We start from the raw sequence: 17,413 nt of genomic DNA on the forward strand, positions 1-17,413 counted from the left end.
GTAGTGGGAATCAGAGGAGCACATCATTCTTGAAGGGTCAAAGGGCTGAAGGAGAATAGAGACTTAAAGAGGTGTCAACATTTTTGGCAATTACATTGTTAAACAGGTCATGGATATTTGTACACCTATAACTGGCGATAGCTGGACATTGGTTGGGTGGAGGAGTGTAGAGTCTGTACTAAGTCAATAAACTCTCTCTGGGTGGGATTTTCGGTCCAACCCCACCAATGGTGATCCCCTCTCTCTTCCCCCCCCCCCCCCCCCGGCCCAGCAGAGGATGCAAACAGCAGGAAACCCATTGACAGCAGCAGACCTAAAGATCCTACCAGCAGCCAATGGTGAGCCATCCTCGCTGTTGCAAAACATGCCACGGGGAGGCAGAAAGTCCCACCCTCTGTCTTAGTTTTCACTTCACCAACTGGCTTGAATCTGTGTAACAGCAGGCCATTTGAAATTAAGGATGAAAATTTTAAAATTGTAGCATTGTATAACCAGGAGCTAGGAAATGTCAAGGAGCATAGGGATGATGGGTGAATGGAATTTGATGTAAGGATTACTAATATAAAGCTAGTCATCTGGTTCATTAATGTCCTTTATGGAAGGAAATCTATTATCCTTACATGGTCCTTTCTTCTTAGGCAGTCCTTATCACCAAAGATGACTTTCTTCCACTCTAGGGTTGTGGGTCCTGAGTTAACTAAAAAATTCAATGCTGAATCTGCACACTCTGCCACTGGTGGGCAGATAGGGTTTGATGAGGTGGGTCGGTGGGAAGCTCAGATTTTGGTGGAAAGGATACTGATATTGGGACACCTATCTTGCTATTGAATTTTCAGATTTTGCAGAGTGATATTTCTCCAGGGATTTAAGGTGGCTGCTGCATGTCTCTAATGAAACAGGAAGGCTGGGTATTTTGCACCCAGTTTGACCTATAAATGACACCAGACCTACAGCCATGTGGTTGACTCTTTTTAAAAAATTTACTACATTCTTAAATGTGCAGGTTAGGTTTATTGGCCACGCTAAATTGCTCCTTAGTGTTAGGGGGATGAGTAGGGTAAATGTGTGGGGATAGGACCAGGGTGGGATTGTGGTTGGTGCAGACTCGATGGCCTCCTGCACCTGTATGTATTCTATGATTCTATAGTTCTGTTCTATGATTCTAAAGTTACAAAGCCAATCTACAGAGTGGACGGTGCGAGCCCTTGATCCATCTCCTTGCTTGCTCCAAAATCCAATTCAAATTGAATCCAATTCATGGTCCCACAAGAGATATACAAGATCCAAGCTGACAAGGAAAGGACATTCCACAGAGTTTTTGGGTGGGATTTTCCAGCCGCGCTCACCCCAAGATTGGAAAATCCTGCTCGAGTCAATGGACCTTTGCATGGTCTGCCCCCGCCCGCTACGATTCCCGTGGTGGGTGGGACGAGAAAATTCAGCTGATTGTCTCTAGTGGCTTTCTGACTTTCTCCATCTCATTGATGATTGTAATTGTAGTAATGCAAATTAGATGGCCATCTTGGTTGTCAGTGCAAGTCACATTTACTCAACTTTTTTGTTAAAGTCTGATCTTTTAAATAAAAAAAGTTCATGTTTCCAGCTGATGAATTTAAAATTATTGGTTGGCTATAAGGTACATCTTCATGACATTGTTTTGCAAAGAGAAATGCTTGTTTCAATATATTATCGGATGTATCAGTTTAACAGCTATCGGGGATGGGCAACAAATGCTGGCCTTGTCGGTGACACCTTCATCAGCTGCTGCAGTGCATTCTGTAGATGGTACACACTGCTAACATTCTGTGCTAGTGACAGAGGGAGTGAATGTTTAAGGTGGTGAATGAGATGCTGATCAAATGGGCTGCTTTGCTCTGGATGGTGTTGAACTTTTCAAATGTTATTGGAGCTGTACTCATCAAGGCTAGTGGAGAGTAATTCCGTCACTCCACCTTGTGCCCTGTAGATGGTGGACAGGAAGTTGTTTACCCATTTAGGGAGCTAGGAGGTGAGTTACTATCTGCAAAATTCTCAGCCTCCTACCTGCTCTTGTAGCCACATTATTTATATAGCTGGTCAATTGTAACCGTCAGATGTTGGTAATGGGGATTCAGCAATGGCAATTGTTATAATCCAGGTCAGAAACTCCAAGGTATTTTATGAAGTTTGCTTGGATCATAAGTTTTGCACTTTGAATTTGGATAGAGTAAGCATGAGATGTTTCACTTCAGGTATGATTCAAATGACCCACTAGGGAGCGTTTATCAAACAAGATTAATTTAAGAATACAGTTAAGATAAAGCAAATTAGCAGTAACTTTTACCAATTACAAACAAAAAAAAACATGCAACAGCTAAATAAACCTTCTTAAAAACATACGCCTGCTGCAGGTTTAGCACAAAATAAGAATGCTCACATGATCTTGGAACTTAGTCCTTTGGTTGGAGAACTGAATCTTTGACATCTCGGCCTTGTATCTTCCAGCAGACCTTGAGGTAGAGATAATGCCACTACTGGCCTCTAGCTTTTAGCCAGGAAACTACAGCAAGAGACAGAGGCAATCCTTGCTTCTAGTTACGAGCTAGCAAACCACCAACAGTAGAATTTTCACTCCAGGAAGGCACGAAGACCCGCTTCCAGGTAGACAGCAGAATTTACAATACCAAGGAGAGAGAGAGATATAGGCAGCCCACAGCTTGAAAACTAGGCCAGCCTCTGACTCCGAACCAAATTGAAAGAAAAAGAACTCCTGTCACCTCACCTATCAATCAATCTCCCCCTTAACAATTCAATAAGTCATAAACTTCCACAAAATGCATAAGATTCAGAGTAAAAATAAAGAAACCCCTTTTAAACCATTTAAGCAGCAATAAAAAGACATCTAAGCAAGCAGTCGGTGCCACAACAAAAACAGAAGGCTGTCTTACAAACTGCAGAGAACATGATTTCAAAAAAACACATTTCTTAAAGGTACAGTAGCATCACACAATGCTATTGAATACCAAGAACAGATGGTCAGATTGCCTTTTATTGGAGATGTTAATCACCTGCACTTATGTGGAGCAAATGTTATTTGCCACATATCAGTCCAGATCTTGCTGCGCAGGAAGAACAGCTCAAGTATCACACGAATCACAAATGATGCATAACATTATATAATCATCAGCAATCATCCCCATTTCTGACCCTATGATGGGGGGAAGATTACTAATGAAAAGCTGAAGGTGTTTGGTCCTAGGGAACTATCCTGGGGAACCCCTGCAGCAATATCCTCCAACAATCACAACCATCTTCCTTTGTGCTAGGTTTGACTCTAACCTGTGGAGGATTTCCCCCCCGATTACCATTGACTTGAATTTTGCTGGGGCTTCTTGATGCCATACACTGTCGAATGCTGTCTTGATGTCAAGAACTGTCACTCTTATCATACCTTTCCATGTTTAGACCAAAGCTGTAATGAGGTCAGGAGCTGAGTGGCCCTGGCAGAGCCCAAACTGATCTTCAATGAACATTGTAAGAAGTCTCACAACACCAGGTTAAAGTCCAACAGGTTTATTTGGAATCACGAGTATTCGGAGCGCTGCTTCTTTATCAGGCACTCAAAGTTTGTGATTCCAAATAAACCTGTTGGACTTTAACCTGGTGTTGTGAGACTTCTTACTGTGCCCACCGCAGTACAACACCAGCATCTCCACATCGTCTTCAATGAGCAGGTTATTAGTGAGTAAGTGCCACTTGATAGCACTGTCAGTGACACCTTTCATCATTTTGCCGATGCTTGAGAGTAGACTGGAGTGGTAATAGGTCCAATTGAATCTGTTCTGCTTTTTCTGCATGAAACATACCTTGGACAATACTCCATATTGTTGGATGTAGATCTGTTGCAAATGTACTGGAATAGCTTAGCTAGTGTAACAAATTATTGTGGCTTAGAGTAGCAAAAGCTTTATTGCCAATTAATAAGTATTTACACTAATAGGGTCAGAAAGAATTAACTATGTGACTGTACAACATTCCTCCCTGACCTAGGATAAGTGCCCTTTCATTTAATTGGCTCAGCTTCCCACCTCAACGCTCCATAGGGTCCGGCCAGATCATGTGGCCCTTAGGGAACTCCCACTTAAAGGGACCATTCAACCACAAAGCATCAAAACTTGTTCTAAAGTGCAAGACTTTAGTATTACAACCAGAATGTTGTCAGGGTCCATAACCTTTGCTGTATCCAGCATTCACAAAAGATTTCAGAATTCCTTTTTATTATAGGGGTACAAAAATAAGGAAGACTTGCTGCAGTTGTAGAAGTTTTGAACCCAAACCTGGAGTACTGTCGTGCAGTTTTGGTCTCTATATTTAAGGAAGGATATACTTTCATTGGAGACAGTACAGTGAAGCTTCACTAATTGGGGGTGAGAGGCTTGTTCTGATAAGAGGTTGAGTAAATTGGGTCTATATTCTTTGGAATTGAGATTGAGAGGTAATCTCATTGAAACATGCAAGAATGAACATGACAGAGTAGGCATGAGATTGTTGTGCTGGCAGGGAAATCTAGAACACAGGTACAGTCTCTGCATAAGGTCTTGGATTAAGTAGGACTGAGATGAGGAGAAATATTTTCATCCAATAAAATTGTGAATCTTTGGAATTCTCTGCCCCAGTGGGTTGCAGAAGTTCCATTGAGTATATTTGAAGTTGAGATAGACAGATATTGGTCTCTGAGAATCAAGGGATATAGGGAGCAGATGAAAACATGGAGCTTGGATCAATCATGATCACACTGAATGCGGAGCAGGCTCCTATTTCTTATGTTCCTTGTTATTCTATTTTCATACATTGTGTTCAACATCAGAACATAAGAACTAGGAGCATCTGGCCCCTCGAGCCTGCTCCGCCATTCGATAAGATCATGGCTGATCTTTTTGTGGACTCAGCTCCATTTACCCACCCACTCATCAAAGCCCTTAATTCCTTTACTGTTCAAAAAATTATCTATCCTTGCCTTAAAAACATTCAATGAAGTAGCCTCAACTGCTTCACTGGGCAGGGAATTCCACAGATTCACTACCCTTTTTGTGTGAAGAAGTTCCTCCTCAATTCAGTCCTAAATCTGCTCCCCCTTATTTTGAGGCCATGTCCCCTAGTTCTAGTTTCACTTGCCAGTGGAAACAACTTCCCTTCATAAATCTTATGTGTTTCTATAAGATCTCCCCTCATTCTTCTGAATTCAATGAGTATAGCCCCAGTTTACTCAGTCTCTCCTCATAAGCCAACCTCTCAACTCCGGAATCAACCTAATGAATCTCCTCTGCACCCCCTCCAGTGCCAGTATATCCTTTCTCAAGTAAGAAGACCAAAACTGTTCACAGTACTCCAGGTGTGGCCTCACCAGCACCTTATACAGCTGCAACATAACCTCGCTGTTTTTAAACTGCATCCCTCTAGAAATAAAGGACAAAATTCCATTTGCCTTCTTAATTACCTGCTGCACCTGCAAACCAACTCCTTGTGATTCTTGCACAAGGACACGCAGGTCCCTCTGCACAGCAGCATGCGGCAATTTTTTACCATTTAAATAATAGTTCACTTTGCTGTTATTCCTACCAAAATGGATGACCTCACATTTACCAACATTGTACTCCATCCGCCAGACCCTCACCCACTCACTTAGACTATCTATATCCCTTTACAGATTTTCAGCATCCTCTGCACACTTTGCTCTGCCACTCATCTTAGTGTCAACTGGGAATTTGTCTCTATCATTTCCTTTCCTACTTGTCCTTCATATTTTCTGTCTTCAACTTGGTTATGGACTGAATTATAATTAAGATAAAACTCCTTTTTTCCAGTTTATGGGACAATGTTGTTTGTCATCATGGACCTTTAGCTTTGAATACCCCTGATTAACTCCTGGTGAGAATGCCCTTTAATTAACCTGCATGGAGATACTAGGCAGCACTAAACATCAAACAATATTTCTTTAAACAACTAGCTCTGAAAACGGGATACCTGTGGGTTGAGCAGATGGGCAATAAGCAGCCAGCCGGCAGTGAGGACTATCCATGTCTTCTTTAAACAACTAGTCGAAAAAAAGTCAAAGAAAGGAAACACAACTTTAATATTCTTACCTGTAAGCATCAAAAGCCTCCAATTCCTGTGGTGCCCATTGGTTATCGGTGGTTTCAAGCATACTCTTTCTCCAGTGCCTTCCTGTGTGGACAAGGCACCTGAATCGAAGCAGGCGCAACCTGAATGAACAGATAACCTGGTGGTCGAAGATGAGGAGCTAAAGTGAAGATGGAGAGTATAACAAAAAGTACAACAGGGACGGCAGCCTCACACTGGGTATAAATGTGAAACACTGACTTCTCTGGGCCTGGGAGTCTGAAGTGGCTGGAAAGGCTGCCTGCTAGAACTGCGAACAGAACCCCCCACTTGTGCTGCCGTATCGGCTCTGTATCTGATTGAATTATTCCCTCTTTGAGAGACTCATTTCTCAACCGATTTCCCGTCCACATGAGGCAGAGATCCCTCTTTAACTGACTGAAATCAGCTCTCCTCACCTTATCGATGGTAACTTTCCAGAATGATCTCGAAACTAGCATCACCCAACTATTGAAAAAATAAACCCCATAGCTGGCAGGGTGGAAATACATTCCCTGCCTAAGTTTCAGATGTTCCTGAGTGGAGCTGGCTCAGCAGACGGCGCTGCAGCAATGTGGACAAGTTGCTGTCTGCTTGAGACATCAGCAAACCTCCAGCGTTGTGAAGACCGATTGGAAAGCAGGAAGATTTTGTGTGTGAATAGGGATGAACACCGTTACATTTAACCGGCAGCCACTCGTTTAAAGAGAGAACTATTTGCTGGGAGTGATCGCCTCCGCCCTGCGATCAGAGGAGCAGGAGGCAGCCGCTACCTAGACACCGGCATCACTCCCGCCCTCAGGTAAGAGGCAGCTCTCGCACCAATGGCTTTTCCTCTCTGGCGGTGGCTGCTTCCTCAGTGAGGGAGCGGGACTCGGGGACTGGCCTGAGGTAGAGACTGGCGACACCTTGTGTGTCCGGAGGGAGGGAAGATTGTCCGCTATTCACAGCCAGGGTTTATTTTAGCGGAGGGGCTGCGAAGGGTTGGAGCTTCTCTGTGGCCGGAGTTTAGGGAGGGGCCGGGAATTGGGAAAAGAATTGTCCAAACGGACTGGCTGGACATGGATAGTCCTCACTGCCGGCTGGCTGCTTATTGACCATCTGCTCAACCCACAGGTACCCGTTTTCACAGCTTCCTGTATTGCTCACCCAGCCGACGGCAGCACCATCTCTGCCCAACCCTCCTTCCCCCCCGCCCAAACTCTCCCTCCCTCCCCTCTGCCCAAACTCTCCCTCCCTCCCCTCTGCCCACTCCCTCCCTCCCCTCTGCCCACTCCCTCCCTCCCCTCTGCCCACTCCCTCCCTCCCCTCTGCCCACTCCCTCCCTCCCCTCTGCCCACTCCCTCCCTCCCCTCTGCCCACTCCCTCCCTCTCACCATGACCCCTTGCTTGCCCCCTCCCCACCCCCCCCTTGCCCCCTCCCCGCCCCCCCCTTGCCCCCTCCCCGCCCCCCCTTGCCCTCCCTGCCCCACCCCCTCCTTGCCCTCCCCGGCCCCCCCATCCTTGCCCCCCCCTTGCCCTCCCCCCCCCTACTTGCCCTCCCCGACCCCCCCCCCCATCCTTGCCCCCCCCCTCCTTGCCCTCCCCACCCTTCCCCCCCCTCCCCGGCCCCCCCCCCCCCTTGCCCTCCCCAGCCCCCTCCCCTCCCTCCTCGCCCTCCCCGCCCCCCACTCCTTGCCCTCCCCGGCCCCCACCCCCCCCCACTTTGCCCTCCCCAGCACCCCCCTCCTTGCCCCCCCTTTGCCCTCCCCGGCCCCCATCCCTCTCCCCGTCCCCCTTTGCCCACCCCGTCCCCCATCCCTCTCCCCCCTTTGCCCACCCCATCCCCCATCCCTCCGCTGTCCACCATCCCACCCCCCCTTGCCCACCCCATCCACCCTCCCTCCCTTCCCCCCTTGCCCACCCCGTCCACCCTCCCACCCCCCCCTTGCCCACCCCATCCACCCTCCCACCCCCCCTTGCCCACCCCGTCCACCCTCCCACCCCCCCCTTGCCCACCCCCCCTTGCCCACCCCCCCTTGTCCATCCCATCCACCATCCCACCCCGTCCCCCCCCTTGCCCACCCCGTCCCCCCCCCTTGCCCACCCCGTCCCCCCCCCTTGCCCACCCCGTCCCCCCCCCTTGCCCACCCCGTCCCCCCCCTTGCCCACCCCCCCCCCCGTCCCCCCCCTTGCCCACCCCCCCCCCCCGTCCCCCCCCCTTGCCCACCCCGTCCCCCCCTTGCCCACCCCGTCCCCCCCTTGCCCACCCCGTTCCCCCCCCTTGCCCACCCCGTTCCCCCCCCTTGCCCACCCCGTTCCCCCCCCCTTGCCCACCCCGTTCCCCCCCCCTTGCCCACCCCGTTCCCCCCCCCTTGCCCACCCCGTTCCCCCCCCCTTGCCCACCCCGTTCCCCCCCCTTGCCCACCCCGTTCCCCCCCCTTGCCCACCCCGTTCCCCCCCCTTGCCCACCCCGTTCCCCCCCCTTGCCCACCCCCCCCCTTGTCCCCCCCCCTTGTCCCCCCCTTGCCCACCCCGTCCCCCCCCTTGCCCACCCCGTCCCCCCCCTTGCCCACCCCGTCCCCCCTCCCTCCCCCCCCCCTCGCCCACCCCGTCCCCCCTCCCTCCCCCACCCCGTCCCCCCTCCCTCCCCCCCCTTGCCCACCCCGTCCCCTCTCCCGCCCACCCCGTCTCCCCTCCCTCCCCCCCCGTCTCCCCTCCCTCCCCCCCCGTCTCCCCTCCCTCCCCCCCCCGTCTCCCCTCCCTCCCCCCCCGTCTCCCCTCCCTCCCCCCCCCGTCTCCCCTCCCTCCCCCCCCGTCTCCCCTCCCTCCCCCCCCTTGCCCACCCAGTCTCCCTTCTTCCCCCCCCCCCCCCCCCCCTTGCCCACCCAGACCTCTCCATCCTATTCTGCAAACCATCTTGCTTTTCTTTTCCCGGTCCAATTTTCCACTCTTTATCCACATTTCTACTTTTTCTAAATACTTGATTTATTCACTTAGCGTATCCTTTAGTTTAGACATAATCGCTTTCTCATTCGCATTCCTCTTCTCTCTCTCTCTCCCTTCCCTCCTCCTCCCCCCCTCCCCTTCTTATCTCTTTCATATTCTCCTGTGAACTGCCAGTTGGTAATGGAAATTCTATGTATTATTTATGAAATTTGTGAGGTGGTGTTTAAATCCAGCTCGTTACGTTATACAACCACCTGGGTATGGTGTGTGATTAAGTTATCCTGTATCAACAGAATAAATGATATAATCACTCAATCCTGTAATTCTAGCAAGACTAAGAGGGAAGGGAGCTTTGTATTTCACTGAGCTGAAGTGTGGCAATGAAAACAGGAGGTTACTCCAGGCTTTTCAATCACATTAATATAAACTGGTGATTCTCGAGCTTCTCTGTCTGGGCAGCTTGCTGTGTCTATTCACACATTCCTTACTGAGGTTTCCTTTCTCAACTCCAGGAAGACTACGCAAAAGATAAGCGATTTTATCAATTATTTTCTAAACAACAGAAACCTTCCAAAATTACAGAGCAGTTTGTGAATCTAATCATGGAGCCCTGCTTGAATGCTGTGAAGGTCCTTGTTTGAAAATGTGTGGCGTGAACAGGATAAAGTTAATTTTGATTTGATTTATTATTTTCACGTGTATTATTATACAAATGAGAAGTATTGTTTCTTGCGCGCTATACAGACAAAGCATCGAGGAGAGAGTGCAAAATATAATGTGACAGTCATAGCTAGTTAGTATGTAAGTGTATGTTAGTATGTGGTGTTGTAAGATTTTCATTGGTGTGAGATACTTTTCTTGTTTCTGTTGCACTCTCTTGCAGTGAAAACCTGCCCTCGTATCAATGGACAGGTGTGATCCATCATGTTGAATAAGTTTTTTTTGAAGGTGGGGGTGGGTTGGGTTTTGCATATTAAAGTGCTTTCCATTTAATTCATTACACTGTAGGTCAGTTTTGTGCTGGGTTTTGAAAGCCCAGTGCAGGTTTTACCTTTAGTACTGAAATTTCTTTCAGCTGTACGTTTGTGTTACTAAGATCATAAAATACCATAGAAAAAATTGACATACCCTTCAAACACTTTATGAAGTCAACCACATTTCAGATGAATGCATTATAGAGGTTATCATGTCATAATTGCGTGTTTATAAGGAAATTTTGATAAATCTGTATAAAACGCTGGTTTGGCTTCAACTGGCATATTGTGTCCAGATCTGAGCATTGCAATTAATGAAGGATGTGCAGGCATTAGAGAGAGTGCAGGGAAGATTCACCAGAATGATTCCAGTGATGAGGAACGTCAGTCACGTGGTGAGGTTAGAGAAACAGGAGGTATTCCCCTTGGAGAAGGTGAAGAGGAGACTTGGTCAAAAATCATAAGTGGTCTAGACGAAGAAGATGGGGTGAAGCTGTTGTCCTCTTTGGCAGATGGGTCAAGAGCTAGAGGACACGGATTTAAGGTGAGTGGCAAAAGGAGCAATAGCAACAAGAGACAAAACAATTTCGTGCAGTGAGTGGTTACGATCTGAAATGCAGTGCCTGAGAATGTGGCCGAGGCAGATTCAGGTTTTTGCTTGCAGGGCTACGGGGAAAAGTTGGGGTGTTTCTGTCACCATTCTATGTTGAGATTCCGTTTCTCAAAATATTGTGATTCTTGCTTAATAGAGACAACCTGAGCAGATTATGGCTTTATAACTTGCAAGGAAATGTGGAGTCACTGTGGAGGATTGCTGCTTGGATCCTGTGCAGCTCCTGTATATATGCAGCAGTGTTGTAAATGCATTTGTTATTGCTTTTTGAACAGAATGTGCTGTCAGTTTTCCACGTAAGGGACAGTTTTAATAAACATGAGACCAGCGGAATTGAGCATTTCAGTCAATGAGGTTGCAAGCACATTACATCAATGCTATTTATCCATTTTCAAATATCTGCTACATTTAACCGTGGTTGTAGATGCTATAGTTCAATCCAGCAGCAGTCAATTTACTGAGGTTGATTTAACAATTGGAGTTTTTTTGTAGAACAAGTTTTGTAGCAAAATATTATGTTGGAATAACTTGGGTTAATCACCAAGATGCCTCATTCACTACCCAACAGTATATTGAGTTATACATACGAATCCAGGTTTAATGCTGGTTGATGTTGAGTCAGGTTATTTCAGCAGGACATTGCAATTAGCTTCAATATTTGTGGGCTCAAAGTACCATGGACTACATTATCCTAATTGAATTAAGTGTCTAACTCAACATTAATTATATAATATTCCTAAATTGTTTCTGAGAGCAGGTATAAGTCAGCTAAAGATCCTGCTGATAACGGAGTGGAGGGAGAAAAATGTAAGAAGTTGGAGTGCAAGGTAAAATATAGGGAAGGTTCGGCTTTAGAACATCAGGGATTTGTAGTGATTAAAACTTGTGTGGACCAAGGGCCCTGATATTAATGTGAAGGCAACTTCTGAGTGCAGGGTGGAATTATATGCACAAAACCCTGAAGTCAAATCAGTGCATCAGCTTAATTTAATTCACAGTTCCTTTGGTTTTGAAATTGCAAATGTAGTCTGGTTATTTTTCTGGACAGTCTGTATTCATGGTCTGGAGACTGTGTATTCATTGGTGAGATTAATAAGGGGGGGGGGGTTGTTGAACTTAAAAGTTCAGTGAAATTTAATTTAGAAGGTCAAATTAACATCTCAATAATTACCCTGCAGCAGTAATTAATGTCCAACTACAGTGGATAGGTTACTGACAGGCATCCAAATGTGCCTTTGCGAAATAAGAGAGGACACTTTGGAACCAGATGGCAGACATAACCCTAAGATCAATTCTTAATGACGCATGCATTCCCAACCCTCCTGTTTCTGACAATTCCCTCTCAGGTATCAGTGTAGATCGGTGAAGGTGGGAGATGGTGCAAGTTAAATTGGAGAAGTGGAGGTTGGAAATCAGTAAGTTGTCAAGTTGAACCATGGAAATCTTGAGTCCAGGAACAATGGAGGTATGTAGGGGGAGAAGTAGGGAGACTTTGGTAGTGAATAAGATAATATCTGAAAGCAAATAGGATACCAAAATTTTACAGAGTCTACTCTGCGCAAGTAGTTGTGGTGGTGTGATTTATAGTAAGTAGCAAGGGTGAAAACAATGGCTTTGGTCATCTTTGCATTCAATTGGAGGAAATTCTAATTTCTCCACAGCTTTGCTGTGAGGAGAAACTATTGACAGACCTGCATTTTTAAAATTCATTTGTGGGACCTGGGCATCGCTGGCTGGCCAGCATTTAATGCCCATCCCTAGTTCCCCTTGGAGGGCAGTCGAGAGTCAACCGCATTGCTGTGGCTCTGGAGTCACATGTAGACCAGCCCGGGTGAGGATGGCAGATTTCCTTCCCTAAAGGAAATTAGTGAACCAGATGGGTTTCTCCAACAATTGACAATGGATTTATAGTCATCAGTAGATTCTTAATTCCAGATATTTTTAATTGAGTTCAAATTCCACCATCTGCCATGGCGGTATTTGAACCCGGGTCCCCAGAACATTAGCTGAGTTGGCTCCAATGGAACAGATAGGAGTGAAACCATGTGAAAGCAGTCCCATTTGAACCAAAAATAAGCACCAAATGATCAGTGATTTTTCTGTCATTACTTTATCATTGTATATACAAAATTACTTCTGCACATTTTATATATGGGAAATTCATACTTTCCAAATGCTGCATAGAGCTCCTATGCAACTCGTGCTGAGCAGAAATCAACAAAGACAAGAAAATGTTGAACAGGTGATCTTATCGATGTAGATAAAATCATAAATGGTATGCAAAATGTTAATCAGGATTAGTACTGTAAATTTAACAGTAGGTGTTGGACAAGTTTGACATGGGTTTAAAATAGTAAAAGACAGCAGTGGGACTGAAGATTTTTTTATGCAGTGAGTGATCAGATTGAGAGTGTAAATTGGTTCTGGATGGATGAATTAAGATGGGCCAAATGTCCTTCCTCATGTTGGGAGTGTTGTTTTGTATAATTGCTGATGGAACTGCAATAGTATAAAGTATTTTGGTAAGATGAGCTTCTTGTAATCTGTTTCCCTTTTTTACTTGAAGGTAAGTTATAAAATGCTTAAACCGAATATTATAAAGCAACATTTCAGAATTCAAAAAAAATTGTTTTGAAAAGAGATCAGAATGATTCTAGGTTGGAGGAGCTCTTGCCAGTAAAGTTGAGTCACTGTTACATTAATCTGTGAATGTCGAGCTATTCATAGAATGAAGTGTAATTTTTGTTCTGGAATGCAATATAATATAGCTAACTGTTACTTCACACTTTGAAACCTTGTAGCCTTTAAAATATTGAATAGATGAAATAAATGTAATATTGTACAACCCATACATGCAAGTTAAACTAACAAAAGTTTTGAAACAACTTACAACTTAGGCTCATTATCAGGCCTTTCCCATGACGTGAAAATGAGTAGCTACATGGACTTTGTAACTTAAAATGCTGGATTTTGCTTTTATACAGTTGTACCTCCTGATGGATGGAAGCAGAACCAGCTGAGGTCCTTTTTCTGAATTTTTCAAAGGTCATGGTACTGGACAGGTGTGTTAGTTAGATAATATCTGAAAACATCACTTTTACATTCCCAAAGATAGAACCTGAAAATGTGGAATTGATTCAAGTAAGGAGTGCTTGTGAATCACTGTTGGAGCACATTGTTTCTCAGTGCTACTAGGACAATGAACCCATGCTGAAAGATACACATCTGAGCTAGCAAAACTTTGCAAAGGTTTTTCTGCCTTTGCTGCATAATTGCAACCCGGCCAATTGCCACCCCAGTGGCAATCATCAGCAAAGTTATGGAAGATGTCATCAACAATGCTATTAAGTGGCATTTACTTAACAATAACCTCAATAATGCTCAGGCCCACTCTGTTCCTGACCTCGTTATAACCTTGATCCAAGCATGGACAAAAGAGCTGAACTCTAGAGGTGGGAGTGATTGCCCTTAACATCAAGGCAGCATTTGACCGAGTTTGACATCAAGGAGCTCTAGCAAAACTGGAGTCAATGCGAATCGGGGAGAAAACTGTCCACAGGTTGGAGTTATGCGTATCACAAAGGAAGTTGGCTGAGGCTGTTGGAGGTCAATCCTCTCAGGAGTTCCCTAGGTTAGCGTACTAAGCCCAAACATCTTCAGCTACTTGATCAATGACCTACCCTCCATCATAATGTCAAAAGTGGAGATGTTTACTGATGATTTCATAATGTTTGTCATTCACGAGTCCTCAGATGTTGAAGCGGTTCATGTTCATATGCAGCATTCCGGCTTGGGCTAATAATTGGCAAGTAATATTTTGCCACAGAAGTGCCAGGCAATGACCATCTCCAACAAGAGTGAATCCAACCATCTTCTTTTGACAATCAATGGCATTATCATCACTGAATCCCCCACTATCAACGTAGAACATAGAAAAGCTACAGCACAAACAGGCCCTTCGGCTCACAAGTTGCGCCGAACATGTCTCTACCTACTAGGCTTACCTAGATCCCTCTCTCTTACTAACTTCCATGAACTTATCCAAAAGTCTCTTAAAAGACCCTATCGAATCCGCCACCACCACTACCAGCAGCCGATTCCACGCACCCACCACCCTCTGAGTGAAAAACTTACCCCTAACGTCTCCTCTGTACCTACTCCCCAGCACCCTAAACCTGTGACCTCTTGTGGCAACCATTTCAGCCCTGCGTAAAAGCCTCTGAGAATCTATCAATACCTCTCAACATCTTATACACCTCTATCAGGTCACTTCTCCTCCTTCGCCTCTCCAAGGAGGAAAGACCTAGCTCTCTCAACCTATCCTCATAAGGCATGCCACCTAATCCAGGCAACATCCTTGTAAACCTCCTCTGCACCCTTTCTATGGCTTCCACATCCTTCCTGTAATAAGGCGACCAAAACTGGGCACAATACTCCAGGTGGGGTCTGACCAGGGTCCTATACAGCTGCAGCATTATCTCCTTATTTCTAAACTCAATTCCTCTATTGATGAAGGCCAGCATTCCATACACCTTCTTAACCACAGCCTCTACCAGCGACGCTGCTTTGACCGTCCTATGAACCCGGAGTCCAAGATCCTTCTGATCTTCCACACTGCCAAGCATCTTACCCTTAATATTATATTCTTTCATCCTATTCGACCTGCCAAAATGAACCACCACCCACTTATCTGGGTTGAAGTCCATCTGCCACTTCTCCGCCCAGTCTTGCATCTTATCTATGTCTCGTTGCAACTGCTGACATCCCTCTACACTATCCACAACCCCACCAACCTTTGTGTCATCAGCAAACTTGCCAACCCATCCTTCCACTTCCTCATCCAGGTCATTTATAAAAATTACAAAGAGCAAGGGTCCCAGAACAGATCCCTGGGGCACTCCACTGGTGACCGACCTCCATGCTGAAAAAGACCCATCTACAACCACTCTTTGCCTTCTCTAGGCAAGCCAGTTCTGAATCCACAAAGCAACGTCCCCTTGTATCCCATGCCCCTTCACTTTCTCAATAAGCCTCGCATGGGGCACCTTATCAAACGCCTTGCTGAAATCCACATAAACTACATCTACCGCTCTTCCCTCGTCTATGTGTCTAGTTACATCTTCAAAAAATTCAATTAGGCTCATAAGGCATGATCTGCCTTTGATAAAGCCGTGCTGGCTATTTCTGATCATACTATTCCTCTCCAGATGTTCATCAACTTACCAACCACTGAGGTTAGACTCACTGGTCTATAATTTCCCGGGCTATCTCTTCTCCCCTTCTTGAATAACGGAACCACATCCGCAATCCTCCGGAACCTCTCCCGTCTCCATTGATGTCGCAAAGATCATCGCCAGAGGCTCAGCAATCTCTTCCCTCGCTTCCCACAGTAACAGTAAAGCTGAAGGTTACCATTAAACAGAAACTGAACTGGACCAGCCCTATAAATACTGTGGCTCCAAAAGCATCTGCGATGAGCAACTCTCCTCCTGACTTCCCAAAGCCTGTCCATCGTCTCCAAGGCACAAGTCAGGAATACTCTCCACTTGCCTGGATGAGTGCAGCTCCAACAACACTCCGAGAGCTCAACATCATCCAGGGCAAAGCAGCCTGCTTGATTGGCACTCCTTCTACTACCACTCCAGTGTCAGCACTGTGCACCATCTACAAGATGACTGTAACAACTCAACAAGACCCCTTGGAAACCTCTGACCTCTATCCTCCTCAAGTACATGGGCAGCAGATGCATGGGAACACCACCACCTGCAAGTTCCCCTCCAAGCCAAACACTATGCTTGCTTAGAATGATATTGCCAACCTTCACTGTTGCTGGGTCAAAGTCTTGGGACTCTTTTCCTAACAGCAGTCTGGGTGTACCTACATCATTTGAACTGCAGCAGTTCAAAAAAGCTGCTCACTACCACCTTCTCCAATGGCAAACATAGATGGGCAATGAACGCTGGCCGAGTAAGCAAGGTTTACATTCCCATGAAATTATTTTTTTTTAAAACACTGAAACAAACAATTTTGAATAAATATGGTACCCTGATTCACCAAATAAACCTGTAAGAGATGCTTGGAAATTTGTTGCTTTGTTTCTTGTTTGCATCTATCTTGTCAGATAATCAAACGTGTATCTCCAATATAGCCATGATGTGTTCCTTTCTATTTTTATGTGGGAGAGAATGTAAAGCATGAAATTGCCAATATTTGGGAATGTAAATATTGGGTTCATATGAATAAGGGCACCATTTTAGTTCATTATGAAATCAGACCCGAAGGTTCCCAGTTGAATTCCTAGTCTGTGTTATCTGATTTATGTAAATAGCCACAGACAGTCGACCATGGCAATAGGCTCTGGCTGTTTTGAGAGTCATGATGTGGAGATGCCGGCGTTGCACTGGGGTAAACAAAGTAAGAAGTCTCAACACCAGGTTAAAGTCCACCAGGTTTATTTGGTAGCACAAGCCACTAGCTTTCGGAGCGCTGCTCCTTCATCAGGTGAGTGGGATTTCAGTTCACAAACAGGGCATATAAAGACACAAACTGAATTTACTCAATTGAAATCCCACTCACCTGATGAAGGAGCAGCGCTCCGAAAACTAGTGGCTTGTGCTACCAAATAAACCTGTTGGACTTTAACCTGGTGTTGTGAGACTTTTTACTGTGTTTTGAGAGTGGAAGTGAGAACAACATTTCCCTCCCCTATCTATTATTTAGGAAATACTTTAGTAAAACAAGTTTGCCTTGGGGTTAAATC

At 45.8% G+C, this 17,413-nt stretch overlaps 1 protein-coding gene across 1 annotated transcript in view; it reads left to right on the plus strand.

Moving 5' to 3' along the window:
• Positions 1-6,723: 6,723 nt before the first annotated feature.
• Positions 6,724-17,413, plus strand: part of LOC144503665 (secernin-1-like) — an 84,008-nt gene continuing 73,318 nt past the window's right edge. The window contains exon 1 of the mRNA XM_078228370.1: positions 6,724-6,940. The gene's annotated coding sequence lies outside the window, so the exon portion shown is untranslated. The remainder of the gene's footprint in view (positions 6,941-17,413) is intronic.

This window comes from Mustelus asterias, chromosome 2 (genome assembly GCF_964213995.1).
Source record: "Mustelus asterias chromosome 2, sMusAst1.hap1.1, whole genome shotgun sequence".
NCBI lineage: Eukaryota > Metazoa > Chordata > Chondrichthyes > Carcharhiniformes > Triakidae > Mustelus > Mustelus asterias.